Here is a 14,798-nt window from a genome sequence, read left to right on the forward strand (position 1 = left end):
TTGTACAAACAATATGGATGATGCCAAGCTCCTGCCTTCCTTCTCAGAGTCTGGAATTTTGGTATCTGCCTGGCAGAAGCTGCCTACATGACCAGGCCCAATAAAAACCCAGGTGCTGAGTCTCTAATGAGCTTCTTGCTTGGCAGCATTCCATGTGTGTTGTTATAACTTATTGCTGGGGCAAGTAAGCCCATCCTGTGTGACTCCATGGGAAAGGACCTTTGAAAGTTTATTCCTGGTTTATCCTAGACTTTACCCCATGTGCTTTTTCTTTGCTGATTTGGCTGCATATCCTTTGCCATGATAAATCATAGCCTTTGAGTAGGACTATATGTTTAGTCCTGTACATCCTCTTAGTGAATCATCAAACCCAGGAATGGTCTTGGGGACCCCTGACAGAGACTCAAACAAAACTCATCTTTGAGCCAAGTCCAGCCCACAGGGTATTACTTTTTAATCTCTAATCTGAGAATCAGTCATGGGCAGGACAAGTACCACTCCAAAATGGAGCATTTTTTCCATGCCTTATCTCATTTAATCTTCACAACCCTGCAAAATAAACATTTTTATTTATTTATTTTTTCCTGAAAAAAAGAGTTCTGCATCTTGGTGATCACATTTATTGAAAGGATTGGAAAAAAATTAAAATGCCCTTTAGCTTAAGAAATTTTGAGTTATCTGCAAATCAACTCATTTCAGGAGTGGAAGAATCCTTGGTCATCTCTTAATATCAAAATTTATTCAGTTTTCTCTTTTGAATGTCTTCTACATTTAAAGAGGCAATCATACAAAAGCTCCTATATTCCATACATGATAAATTCTTTGTTTCAGCCAACTCTTAATGGAGGGGCAACTAATACAATATCATCTCCCTGGGCAAAAAGCATTGGAATATTCTGTTTTGTTATATACCTCTTTGTATGTTTCCTCATCAATTTCTATAGTAGTCACAATTTCTTCCACATCTCCCAATATCATATTTAAATGCTGATCATAAGCATGTAATCTGCCTCGAAGCTCTTTGTCATTTCTCATTTTCACATAAATTCGCTCATCCAGGCTGAGCCTGATGGGATCCAGGGGCTCTTCTACAGTGTTGGTAGTTTGTTGCTGGTCCATGTCATCCGCCATGTTTCAAACTCTGTGCCCTTTCCCCCAAAATAAACATTTTTATAATCCCATTTTACTCATGAGGAAATTGAGACTCAGAGAGCTTAAGCTTGCACAAAGTGCAAGTAACCAGTAAGTGGAAGAGGCAGGACTCAAACAGAGCTAAATCCTATTTTATTTCCATATTACCTCTATGAAATTATGTTAAAATTTCAGGATCACTTTATTTTCCATTCCCACATACAGCATTTATATCTCTGGAGCTCTAGAGTCCTCGTCTGGTCTACTATCAAGCTTAGAACAGGAAGACTAATTCCAGCCTCTTTTTTGAGTAACCTTCTAGGTAATGATAGAACTGAATGTATAAAGCTGAGCAGACCTGTCTGTGTCTGGGCAGAGCTGAACATTGTAGGGACTGGCCTTCTTACCTGAGGAATAAACTAAAATAGGTTTGCCTAGCTTTGCAATATTGATACAACGCCTCTCTGGAAAGATTCAGTGAAGTATACATAAAGTAAATGATACTCAGGGAAACACCATTTCAATGGACTCTTGAGATTATATACTTTAAAAAAAAAAAAGATTTTATTTTTAAGTAATCTCTATACCCAACATGGGGCTCAAACATATAACCCCAAGATCAGTCGCATGCTCTACCAACTAAGCCAGCCAGGCACTCCAAGATTATATACTTTTTTTAAAGTATAGTATCATATTAACAATGTGAATGATTATTCCCTTACCAATATGTTCTGTGGATATATTTTTTAAAGATTTTATTTATTTGACAGAGAGAGAGACAGCAAGAGAGGGAACACAATCCAGGGGAGTGGGAGAGGGAGAAGCAGGCTCCCCACTGAGCAAGGAGCCCAATGTAGGGTTCAATCCCAGGACCCTGGGATCATGACCTGAGCCAAAGGCAGACCTTTAATGACTGAGCCACCCAGGTGCCCCTGTTCTATGGATATTTTGATGCTAGGTAGTCTCTGAGTTATAAATATCAGGCTTATGAGCATCCTGTCCATTTATGCATCCACTAATACCTGCTGATATTACATGTGCCTACTATGTGCCTTAAGGTCATTGTGCAGTCATACTGACTAACATTTATTGAGCATTTACCCTGCAATCTGCATTGTTCATTTACATACATTAACTCTTCATTGTTCACAATAATCCTATGAAGGCAGCTATCACTGTTATATCCATTTTATTATTTTTTTAAGATTTTATTTATTTATTTGACAGAGAGACACAGTGAGAGAGGGAACAGAAGCAGGGGGAGTGGGGGAGGGAGAAGCAGGCTTCCCATGGAGCAGGGAGCCTGATGCGGGGCTCCATCCCAGGACCCTGGGACCATGACCTGAGTCGAAGGCAGACACTTAACCGACTGAGCCACCCAGGCGCCCCATCTCCATTTTAAAGGGAGAAAAAGAAAGCACAGAAAAGTTCAGTACAACTTTTAGTTGTATGTGGAAATGTTCCTAGCTTCAAGCAATAAACAACTTAGAGAGATAAGACATAACTAAATATAGACAACCAGTCACACTGCCTCCCCACACATTCACCCAAAGACTGCCTTGATCCTGAATATTTCCACCCTCTGTTCCAGTTGGCATCCAAGCTACTCTAATGCCACCTGTTGATCAGCATGGGGAACTGTCTAACTCAGTACTTTCCTATAATCCTATTCTAGTGGGATTTTGTCCTACATTCCCCTCACCCCTTTATTTCTAGTTTTAAATATCCACTTTATTCAACGCGATACTCAATACATATCATTTACCTCTGAAGAAGAGATGGCTTATGAGACATCTATAGTAAAACACCTATTCTAAGAAGTGTAATCCATTGTGAAATATCAAATGGATGATTCCATAAACATGAATCGGTTTCTTTGCTGTAGAAAATCCAAGTGGAGTGGGGCACCTGGGTAGCTCAGTCGGTTAAGTGTCCGACTCTTGGTTTCAGCTCAGGTCATGATCTCAGGGTCATGGGATCTGGCCCTGTGTGAAGCTCTGTGTTCAGCATGGAGTCCGCTTGAGCTTCTCTCTCTCCCTCTCCATCTGCCCCTCCTCCCCACTTGTGTGCTCTGTCTCCCAAGTGAATAAATAAAAACAGAACAAAAAAATAGGGTGCCTGGGTGGTTCAGTCATTTAAGCGTCTGCCTTCAGCTCAGGTCATTTTCCCAGGGTCCTGGGATCAAGTCTGCATAGGGCTCTCTGCTCAGTGGGGAGTCTGCTACTCCCTCTGTCCCTCCCCCCTCCCCAGCTTGTGGGCTCACTCTCTCTCTCTCGCAAAAATAAATAAAATCTAAAAATAATAATAATAAAATAAAATAAAGGGGGGAAAAAAAGAAAATCCAAGGAATGGAGATGTGTAAAAAGGTTTCTTGAAGGAAAAAAGGATGACACCCTGTATAGATTTAGTTTTCTGCCCCTTCTGCACCTCACCTTCTTCTTCTGCACTGTTCAATGTTCATAATGTTAGGTTGTCACTAAGCATGATGAGGGTGCTATCTTTGTATGAGTCTTCTTTCAGTGCATTAAGTTCTGTGATGCCTTCATCAGAAGTGGTTTTAGGCATGGCACAAAAATAGACACATAGATCAATGGAACAGAATAGAGAGCCCAGAAATAAACCTACGGTTATATGGTCAATTGATCTACAATGAAGGGGGCAAGAATATACAATGGGGGAAAAGACATAATCTTCAATAAATAGTGCTGGAAAAACTGAACAGCTACATGCAAAAGAATAAAACAGGACCAGTTTCTTATACCATACACAAAAATAAACTTAAAATGGATAAAAGACCTAAATGTGAGGCCTAAAACCATAAAACTTCTAGGAAAAAAACATAGTAATTTCTTTGATATTGGCCATAGGAACATTTTTTCTAGATATGTCTTCTCTGGCAAGGGAAACAAAAGCAAACATTAAACTATTGAGACCGCATTAAACTAAAAAGCCTTTGCACAGCAAAGAAAACCATCAACAAAATGACAAGGTAACCTACTGAATAGGAGAAGAAGTTTGTAAATGATATGTCCAGGAAAGGGTTTATATCCAAAATATATAAAGAACTTATACAACTGAGCACCAAAGAGAAAACAACAAAAAATCCAATTAAAATGGGCAGCAGACTCACATAGACATTTTTCCAAAAAAGTCATAGAGATGGCCAACAGACACATGAAAAGATACTCAACATCACCAATCATCAGGGAAATGCAAATCAAAACCACAATGCAACATCATTACCTTACACCTGTCAGAATGACTAGCATCAAAAACACAAGAAAAAAGTGTTGACAAAGATGAAGAGAAAAAGGAACGTTCCTGCACTGTTGGTTGGAATAAAAATTGGTAAAGCCACTGTGAAAAACAGTTTGGAGGTGGCTTAAAAAGTTAAAAATAGAATTACCATATGATTCAGTAATTCCACGAAATACTGGGTATTTACCCACTAATTCAAAAGGATATATGCACCCTATGTTCTTTGCAGCATTATTTATAGTATCCGCCATATGGAAGTGTCCATCTAGATGAATGGATAAAGAAGATGTGGGGTGAAATATTACTTAGCCAAAAAAAAAAGAGTGAGATCTTGCTATCTGCAACGATATAGATAATGGACCTAGAGGGTAGAATGTTGAGTGAAGTAAGACAGAGAAAGACAAATACCATATGATTTCACTCACATGTAGAATTTAGTAACTAAAACAAATGAACAAACAAAGAAAAAAGTGGCAAACAGTAAAACTAGACTTAAATATAGAGAACAATCTGATGATTGCCAGAGGGGAAGCAGGTGGGGAGATGGGGGAAATAGATAAAGGGGATTAAAAGTGCACCTGTAGTGCTGAGCCCTGAGTAATGTATACAAATGTAAAATCGTTATACTGTACACCTGAAACTAATATAACACTGTATGTTAATTATGCTCAATAAAACAACAAAACAATAGCAACAAAAGTAGTTTTAGCTAGTGTGCAGGCAAGCTTTGGGTTATTAAGGATCTCATGTTAGAGTACAGAAAGGAGCCAGCCCAATGTGGATTGGGTGTGTGGGTTGCATCTCTTTGTAGTTTATATCAAATGCCTTTTGGAAAGCTCCTCCAGAATTATCTATAGTTTGTTCTCAATCATCACCATGTGCAACAAAGGTTACTAGAAGTAAACTCCATTTTCAGATAAAAGACTTTACCTTTTGGATTAGTTGCATTGGCTATTAAGTACTTACCCAACAATTGCAGGACAATGATGCAGATGAATCTCAGCTCAGACTCTTTCTCCCAGTAGTTCTTAATAACTTCTTCTCAGAGGTGTTCATCTTTTGTTCCATATTTGAGAAAATCCTCCAGGGGCAACCGCAGTCCCTGAAGACATTCTTATAGGCCACCTAGAGCAGGTTACATTCTGACTGGGCAGCTTGGTGCCAGGCTTTGTCATGGCCTTCATGCAGGTGGACATGTCAGAGCACTCAGCCTGCTCAGCCAGCTTGCCTTCTGGATCACTCTGTTCTCCTTGGTGAGCAGGCCGCATGCAGGGCTGGTGGGGTTCCAGGACCAGGACACAGAAGAGAGTGAGGGCAAGGCATCGAGGGTGTGAACACCAATAAGATATAGAGGAGTCCTGCTCAAGAGAACTTCTCTTCTCTGCAGTCACTTTGATCTACATTTGGCTTTAGCAGAGGATCCTCCTGGAGGCAAGGGGCAGGCAATTGTCTACACACCATTTTCTTTCTCTCTTTTTTTTTTTTTTTAAGATTTTATTTATTTATTTGACACAGAGAGAGACACAGAGAGAGGGAACACAAGCAAGGGGAGTGTGAGAGGGGAAGCAGGCTTCCCGCTGAGCAGGGAGCCTGATGCAGGGCTCAATCCCAGGACTCTGGGACCATGACCTGAGCTGAAGGCAGATGCTTAACGACTGAACCACCCAGGCACCCCATACACACCATTTTCAACTGGTCTTTCTTTTTGCTTCCAAATCTTGGCTCACTCTCAGAAAAATTCCACTCCCACTTTCTTTGTTCCATTTACAAACTCAAAGAGTACTCTCCATGTGCCTACCACCTTGAGGATCATGCTCTTCATCTTCCTGCAGGAGAGTCTCAGTATTGGGGGTAAAATCAATGATAACAGAAAACTTGAATTTAATATATTTGAAAGCTGTTCAGAGTTCCCCTCAGAATCATCATGAAGTCCTTACTGACCACTTCATTCACTTTCACTTATATCTATATTTTGCTAAGTACCAACAGTCAAGATAAAGATTTCTTGTCCATCACGTCTTAGAATATTAGAGTTGGAAGGAGCCATAGAGACCATTTAGAACTCATCCTTATTTTTTTTTTTTTTTTTTAAGATTTTTCTTTATCTGAGAGAGAGAGCACAGAGGGAGATGGAGAAGCAGGCTCTCTGGTGTGCAGAGAGTCTGATGCAGGGCTCACTCCCAGGGGCTCCATCCCAGGACCCCAAGATCATGACCTGAGCCAAAGGCAGATGCTTAACTGACTGAGACACCTAGGCGCCCCTAGACTTCAACCCTTCTGTTTAAGATTCTACCCTGTTTGCCACCTAAAATCTATTTCACAGGGAACTATTTGTTGATTGGCTGGCTGGGCTGCCTTCCTGATTCTACATTTTTCTCCACAGTCCCTGCTCTCATTCTTAAAGAAAGGCCTATGTTGGAGCTGGGGTGGGCAATTAGGCATGCCATGTGTCTGGCAGGTCTCACTTCTTTGTTGTTGTTGTGCTAGTGAAATTTATTTACATTATACTCTATCATGTCAATTACATTTAAATCCTGGAAGTTTGTATTTACATTCCAAACCCAGTACATTCCTGGAAAAATATTATATATATATAACAAAACCAAAACAGCAAACAATTAATATGATAGTTGGGTAGCTTAATGAACATCTTGCTTCTTTGAGGTCTCATCTGGGATTTGAGGGTAAAGTGTATCCAGAGGCTGCCAGTGGCAATTCATGAGAAAGTTGTAGAGTTCTACACGTTTCACCATAAACTCTTTAATTCCTTAATATTCAAATGAAGATATGGATCTTGTAGTGGTTTTTCATCGTAGTTTTCAGCTAGATTTCTGGTTTCCTCAGGTGTAAACAAAGGTTCAGCTGGGTGTCCAGAGTTCTCATGAGCAGAAATAAGGTGGTGTCCACTTCCATCCACGACAGCTGCAACTGTAGCCAGAAAGAGAGTAACATGCTGTTGCTCATACTATTTGCCAAAAGGGTAATCCTGTCAGGGCTGGAACTTGGCTTCACTCTTTGCCAGTACCAGTAATAATTAGTTTGAGTCATGCCAAAACCTGCAAAACTCTCCTGTCCAGCCATTAGACAGAAGTTAACCATGAGATGGGTTAAATGCTAGGCTTCCATGGCCTCAATTCCTCACTCCTCTTGTTATATTAGGGACACCAAGCAAGACGCAAAGGATGGCACAGCTGTCAGTTGCTCTGAGCTTGGGGCTTCAGCATTGTTTCCCACTTGCCCTCTGAGTAGTTTCTAAGAAGAAAATAAATTTCTCCTTTATTGAAGGCTTTCTCCTCCCATCCTATTATTTTTGGCAATGGCTGAGCTGAAAGGTACCTAGGAATTGCTGGTCCCATAATTTCAGAGGTATCCCTTCCACAACTCTTTAATATTGAACTTTGATGTTTCCTCAGTCTGATACAAAGTACTTTGGAAAATCAGCTTTAAGGCTCCCCTTCTAACCAATCTGCAGCCTCACATCCATCCTAAATAGAACTTCAAGACATGGCATGTCTCCTGGAGACCTTTAGCAGGGTAACGACTCAAAGCATTATGAGCTGTTTTTCAGCTGTTTCTGAGCTGTTTTTCAGCGGTTTGCTGTTTTTCCTGAAGACCACCCATCCTTTGAAGCCCTCAATCCTCTAAACTGAATAGAGTTAGAGGTACTTCAATCTTATCTACAAGGTTTGCATTTGTGCAAGAGCAAGAGAACCATGTACCATAGCCTGGCTTCTCTGCCAACTTGTGGATAATGTTCTTCGGAGTTTGCAGTATGAAGTTAGGGCATTTTCCAATTTCAGTGTGGACTAAGTTCCCCTCTCTAATTAGCTTCTTTGAGTTCCTTTTAGTGGGTGTGGAATGGGAAGGACTTTTTTTTTTTTAAGATTTTATTTATTTATTTGGCAGAGAGAGACACAGCGAGAGAGGGAACACAAGCAGGGGGAGAGGGAGAGGGAGAAGCAGGCTCCCCGCGGAGCAGGGAGCCCAATGCGGCTCGATCCCAGGACCCTGGGATCATGACCTGAGCCGAAGGCAGATGCTTAACGACTGAGCCACCCAGATGCCCCAGGACTTTTTTTAGATATAATTTTTCCACAACTTTTCCTACCCTTTCAGTTTTAAGTGAAGAAATTGAGGGCCAGAGAGGTAAAATGGTTTGGTTAGATTCACACAGCCAGAGAATAGCAGAAGAGAGGACTGAACCCAGGGCTTCTGCTTCATAGACAAATGCTTTATTTACCTGTTGTATTTAAAAACCAATATTGTAACAGCTTTTTAAAACTATCTTTTTATTTTGAATTATTTGATATTTCAACTACATTATGGATTCAGTTAATGGACTCACTTTAGAACTGAATCATTATTTAAATCGTTTCCTATGGGAAAATGCATTTCTAAATCTAAATATTCAATTTCCTTAGCGTCAGTCAATTCAAGCCACTAAAATACTGTAGATTGAGTGGCATAACAGACATTTATTTCTCACCGTTCTGGAGGCTAGGAATTCCAAGATTAAGGTGAAGTAGATTCTACAGTTTGTGGATAGTTGCCTTCTTGCTGTATCTTCATATGGGGAGTTGGGGGGTTCGGGGAGAGAGAGAGAAAGGAAGAGAAGGAGCACAAGCACTAATCTCATCATGAGAACCCCACCCTCATGTGGTCTTTAAGTAAAGGTTTCTGACTATTCCCTAAACTGTCCTTTCCTTGAACACTTATTTAAAGTATGGGCGTATGCTTGTCCTTTTCCTGTGTGTATGGTTATCCTGTTTCATTTAAACTGTTAACCCCTTGAAAGTAATTATTACTGTATTATTGAGTTCTTAAAGTAGTTTTGCAAAAACATGTATGATTATTAAAAATAAAATGGAGTGCAAAACTTGTTAGAATTTACATTTTAAAAAAATGATTGAAATTTGAAGAGAAAGTCAATGTAAATAATAGAAATTTTTTTTCAGAGAGTAATTAAAACTTGCATGAAATAGAGGATTGGACTAGGTGACTTTTGAGGTTCCTTTTGGGCCTATGATTCCATCCTGATCTTATTACCCATAGAGAGGCAGAAAGCAATGAAATTAACAGATCTGGGCAGGTTTGTGACTTGCTTATAATCAAAGAAAATATAGAACTTCTGAGGCTAGGTCATTAAAGGTGATGCAGTTTCTGTCCTTTTGGCTGTTACACTCCTGTTGTGTAGCCTTAAAATGCCCCCAAATACTGTTACAACTTCAGTCAGTGTCTGATGTCACTAGCAAGAGAGTCTCTGAGCCTGAGACGTAGAAACCGTAATAAAATGATTGTTGTTGTTTTACTCCACTAAGTTGGAGGTGGTTTCTTACACAGTAGTTGTGACTAGAATAGGCATGTTAGTATTACTGGAAGAAATAAGTACTGGAAAGACCTGGTAGGGAAAGAACTGAAAATGAGAGAAGTTTGTACTTTGGTAGTTTTTTTTTTTTTTTTTTTTTAAGATTTTATTTATTTATTTGACAGAGAGATAGAGAGAGCATAAGTTGGCAGGGCGGCAGGCAGAGGGAGAGGGAGAAGCAGGCTCCCCGCTGAGCAGGGAGCCTGACCCCAGTACCCTGGGATCATGAGTACCTGAGCCCAAAGTAGCCGCTTAACCAACTGAGCCACCCAGGCGCCCCGTACTTTGGTAGTTTTTAAAGAACTAATTACAGCATATGTCATATAGAGAATGTGTGTGTGTGTGTGTGTGTGTGTCTGCTCATGGAAGAGGGTACCAATCTGCATGCTTTACTTTGGGAACTTAACAAAATAAAAGTTTACCTAAGAATTCTATTTTCCTGTAGACCCAAAAGTCTGTAAGAAGAAAGTGCAAAGAAGATTTGGAATTGATATTAAGGTTCATAGTATTCCACAATTAATACTTATTACAAGACAATGATGAAACAAAAAGTATACCCACCCTGCCTTTGGTTTTGTTTTTTTTAAAGCTAGCCTGGCTGTATTACCCCACCTATTCTCAAGAGGGTCCCTGAACTGGTGTTTGGAATAACTGCACTGGAACCTCTCTCCTATCTTCAGTCCTCTACCTCATGCCCGTCCCATGTCCATTCTTTAGAAGAGGTACTACAGTGACTAAAAAGACTCCAGGCTCTAAAAAGAGACTGCCTGGTTTTGAATTATGGCTTCTTCATCTACTAGCTAGGTGGCCTTGAAACTCTCAAGAATTGGGAAAATTTTTTTAAAGATTTATTTATTTTTTTGAGAAAGAGAGAGACAGCGAGCATGAGTGTGAGTTGGGGGGGCGGTGCAGAGGGAGAGAATCTCAGGCAGACTCCTCGCTAAATGGGCTCCAGCTAACTACCCTGAGATCATGACCTGAGCTGAAGTCAAGAGTTGGACCTTATCTGACTGAGGCACCCAGGCACCCTTGGGAAATTGTTTTTTAAAAAGGAAAAAAATCAAGGTTATTGTTCAGAGCCTATATGCCCGGGGAAAAGAGGGACTGGGTAAGAATAAGCTTCAGTGAGTAAGAGACTTAAAGTGTATAAGTGTACAGGACGTTACAAGCTCCCATGAAATGAACTTCATTCTGAACCCAAAAATTAACCTAGAAAAATAATGAAGGAAAGAAATCTCACGTCCTAGGAAATCAGGAAAAGTAAGAGAGTTCTCTATATGGACTGGAAACAAATGAAGAAATTAGTTGTGAATCAGATTACCTTTTTATAAGTGTGCCAAGATTTCCCCACATATATTAAATGTTAAGCACAAATTAAAGCTTTGTGCTTTAACTGCATGGCTAAGATGTAAAAGGTAGCTGACCCAGTAAAGGACCAAGAGTAATAAAGAAAGGAGAAGACAAAATCCGCTCTGGATAAATATGGCAAAAACAAAAACAATACCTACATTTGAGAAACCCTAGGCAGGCTTCATTTAAAGGATACCTTTGACTAGTTTTACCAAAGATACAAGGCCCCAATTGACCAAAAATTTGGCCCCTTCCTTGCTTTGTGTTGCCCAGGCCTGGACTATGTATTCAAATAAACAATCCTAGAACCAAGTAGGTCTCTAAAATTCAGGAGACACCATTCAAGTACAACAGATAAGATAAATAATATTTGGAGATGTACCCAAAAACAAGTCTGCTTTCCTGACAAAATGATTTTACAGAGAGTTTTATGCTTTTCTAAGAGACTGCAAAAACAAATTATTTTTTCTTCAAGTAACACTCATATTCAGCCCCCTAGGATCCTGATAAGCAGTTAGTTTATACTACAGATATAAAAACGCCTGTCTTTTAATATTGTTTGGGAAATAATAGGAAATAAAGACCCATGGAATTAAAATACTTTCCCTAGTATTAGGGATCAGTTAATGAAAATAAATTGGGTGATAACAAGTTAAGTTTGAATTGGGAAGCAGTTGCAACCTTGACTGGTTCCAGTTAATGAGACAAAAGCTCTCACCTATTTGCATAAGGAAGCCAAGAGTCAAAGATACTATTCATTTGTGCATAAAGGGAAAAAGACATTCTTGGGACGTCAGGGTAGCTCAGTCGGTTACATGTCTGCCTTTGGCTCGGGTCATGATCCCAGGGTCCTGGGATCAAGTCCCTCATCATGCTCCTTGCTCAGTGGGGAGCCTGCTTCTTCCTCTGCCTGCCACTTCCACAACTTGTGCTCTCTCTGTCTCTGACAAATAAATAAATAAATAAAATCTTTTAAAAATAAATAAAAATAAAGAGAAAAAGACATTCTAAAACTTTTTCTGGTTTAACAAAGAAACCTCACAAATATTTAATTACCTTTTAAAAAGTAAAGATGTCATCTTTAAAATAATTGCTAGGGAAGCAGATTATTAAGATAACCAGTTAGATCTGCAGAGTGTCGCAGGTTGTAGAGAACTTTTCAGAGGACAGAGCAATGTCTCCTCAAGTCAGCCTGCCTTTAAGACTCCTTTGCATAAATATCTTTCAGAGAGTTTTTTTTTAAGATTTTATTTTTTATTTATTTGTCAGAGAGAGAGAGAGTAAAGCAGGGGAAGCTGCAGGCAGAGGGAGAAGCAGTCTCCCTGCTAGGCAAAGAGCCCTATCTGGGGCTCGATCCCAGGACCCTGAGATCATGACCTGAGCTGAAGGCAGACGCTTAACGACTGAGCCACCCAGGTGCCCCCCTACAGGACAATCTTAATTTAAGCAGTGAATGTTACTGGTGCATGTGCCCTCCATCCACTCTGTCATGGCAGTTTCTGGTTCTGCCCCCACGATTATTCTCTTGCTCATCTTTGGCCACAAAACACCCCCAATAATGCTAAGTGCCTCAGTTCTTTATAAGACTTTCTGGAGAATTCCACAATTCTTTCAGCCAACATTAGATGGTCATCCTAAGGGTGACAAGTAGGGAGTGGGGGGATGTATATGTGTGCATGGAGTCTTTTATTCTCATCCCTTTATCTCCATCAGCTGCCCAGACAAGCCCCACGAATAAATATACAATGAAGTCATAGTGTACTTATCTATAAGCAACTTCAAAAGAAGCCCCCAAATAAGTTCCCTTTCCCCACCCCAATATCCTTAAACACACACACATACACAAAACAGAATGCTGCTCCCAATGTGCCCAAATGGAAATTCTGGCACCAACACTGACTGGCCTCATATGGTTACAGTTCATTTGGCTCTCACTAGTTAGTCTTCTCTATTGAATTTACAATTCCCAGGTTGTTGTAAGCGGGGTCCTCCAGGAGCCAACTCTAAGACTAAGTTAATGTTTATGATGTTTACTAAGGAATGCCTTGGGATTAGTACCTGTGGAAGGGAAGGGAAGGGAAGGAAGCAAGTAAACAGAGGGAGAAGCTGAGCTGTGATGCAGTGCCAGTGACAACCTTGACTGATGCTACAGGAAGCTCTCGAGCTGGAATGGCCCTTCTGCACTGTCCAGGTTGGCCCAAGATGGTCCTTATGCTCCCGCACTGATTAATTATCTTGAAGAAGCCCAAACCACATAGAAAGGACATGTATAGCTCAGTTTCAACCATGTTCAAATCCACATGTTTCCATAATGAAAATATCAGAAAAGAGCAGTCAGATAATGCCCTCTGGAACCCAAAGAAGTGGTGTGGGCTGGAGGGGTGCAGAAATAAGAGTACAATCCAAGTTGCAAATGTGCTCCTGCATTTCTTGTTTAATCAAAGTGCTTTTAATTTCCTTTAGGATCTTCAAAATTTACTGCTCAGCCTTGCAGAAATGAAGATGTGCCTTATTTGTAAGGTTGCTGTGAAATGTCTGCCATCTGGTGGACATAAATAAATAAAATTTAAATATAAATTTGCCTCATCCAATGGAATAGAAACATTACTGCCAAGTTGAGCAACTTGAAGTTTTATTAGAAAACTTTATATTTCTCATTAGGGAAAACTGCCACGTTTAAACCTAAATCACATCAAAGTGTGCAGCATTGAAAAGATTTATAAAAGGAATCTTTAGTTTGATAAAATATTAAAAGCAAGCATAAGTATCATTCCAAAACCTGGATTTTCTCGGGATTACATCAGAAAAAAATGTAGTCTTTTGGCTCCTTAACAGAAAATAAATTAATATTTATCTTTCCCCTAGATCACAATCAGCGGGTGCTGGAGCCGGCTTCCATAGGCTCATAAGAGCTGATCGTGCACATCTCTTCCAACTCTAAGTTCAATGATTTCATGTTGGTAACTTGAAATTGGCCATGGTGGGGGTATTTATACTGAAGAAATCAAGAAAGATTTGAAATCAGAGTTGTTGGGTTTTTGTTTTTGTTTTTCAGAAAGTCAGTTTACCAGCATACCATACATATCTCTGTTCTCCCTTGAGTCCACCAATTAAAAAAAAAAAAAAAAAGCATTCCATGAAACAGTTGTTAACCTTTTTAAAACTTTATTTAAATACACATTTCCAAATTTGGGACACTATGGAATCTTTTAGGAAGTGCTATTTGAGTTTTATATTTTTCTTTTAGTTGGAGGAGCCCAGACTGAATTTTTAAAAGGTTATTCACTATTAAAATTATTGCATAAAGGTAATATATCTCAAATTGTTTCACACTTAGTCAAACCTTTACCAGTGTTGACATTTGTATTTCTTGTACTGGTGACTGTCAGCTAACAGATGTGATGAATGACTATAGCTCCAAAATTGAGACCAGAAACCTAAATGCTCTATATGCTCTGAGACTTTCCTGGTCTATTTTTAGAGGGGTGAACTCAAGAGATAGAAGTTCTTATTGTATTTGTCTGATGACTCAGAAATGTCCCTCTGATGTTTTTTGAGGGCAGTGTGCTTACCTTTGCCTCTAGTTATATTGCCTTAAAGAGGCCTAAGCTATAAATGTGAGGTAATTTATTTCTTACAATCCAAAACTCTTGTTAACAAGTAAGGACAAGTCCTAGACATAAAACCATTGGAC

At 39.7% G+C, this 14,798-nt stretch overlaps 2 pseudogenes; both read right to left on the reverse strand.

Annotated features, from left to right (window-relative positions):
• Positions 1-761: 761 nt before the first annotated feature.
• On the reverse strand, positions 762-1,131 carry LOC118008406 (annotated as a pseudogene).
• Positions 1,132-3,588: 2,457 nt separating this feature from the next.
• Positions 3,589-5,657, reverse strand: LOC118008965 (annotated as a pseudogene).
• Between the last annotated feature and the right edge of the window lie 9,141 nt (positions 5,658-14,798).

This window comes from Mirounga leonina, unplaced genomic scaffold, assembly GCF_011800145.1.
Source record: "Mirounga leonina isolate KUSES-001 unplaced genomic scaffold, KU_Mleo_1.0 Mir_126, whole genome shotgun sequence".
NCBI classification, from domain to species: domain Eukaryota; kingdom Metazoa; phylum Chordata; class Mammalia; order Carnivora; family Phocidae; genus Mirounga; species Mirounga leonina.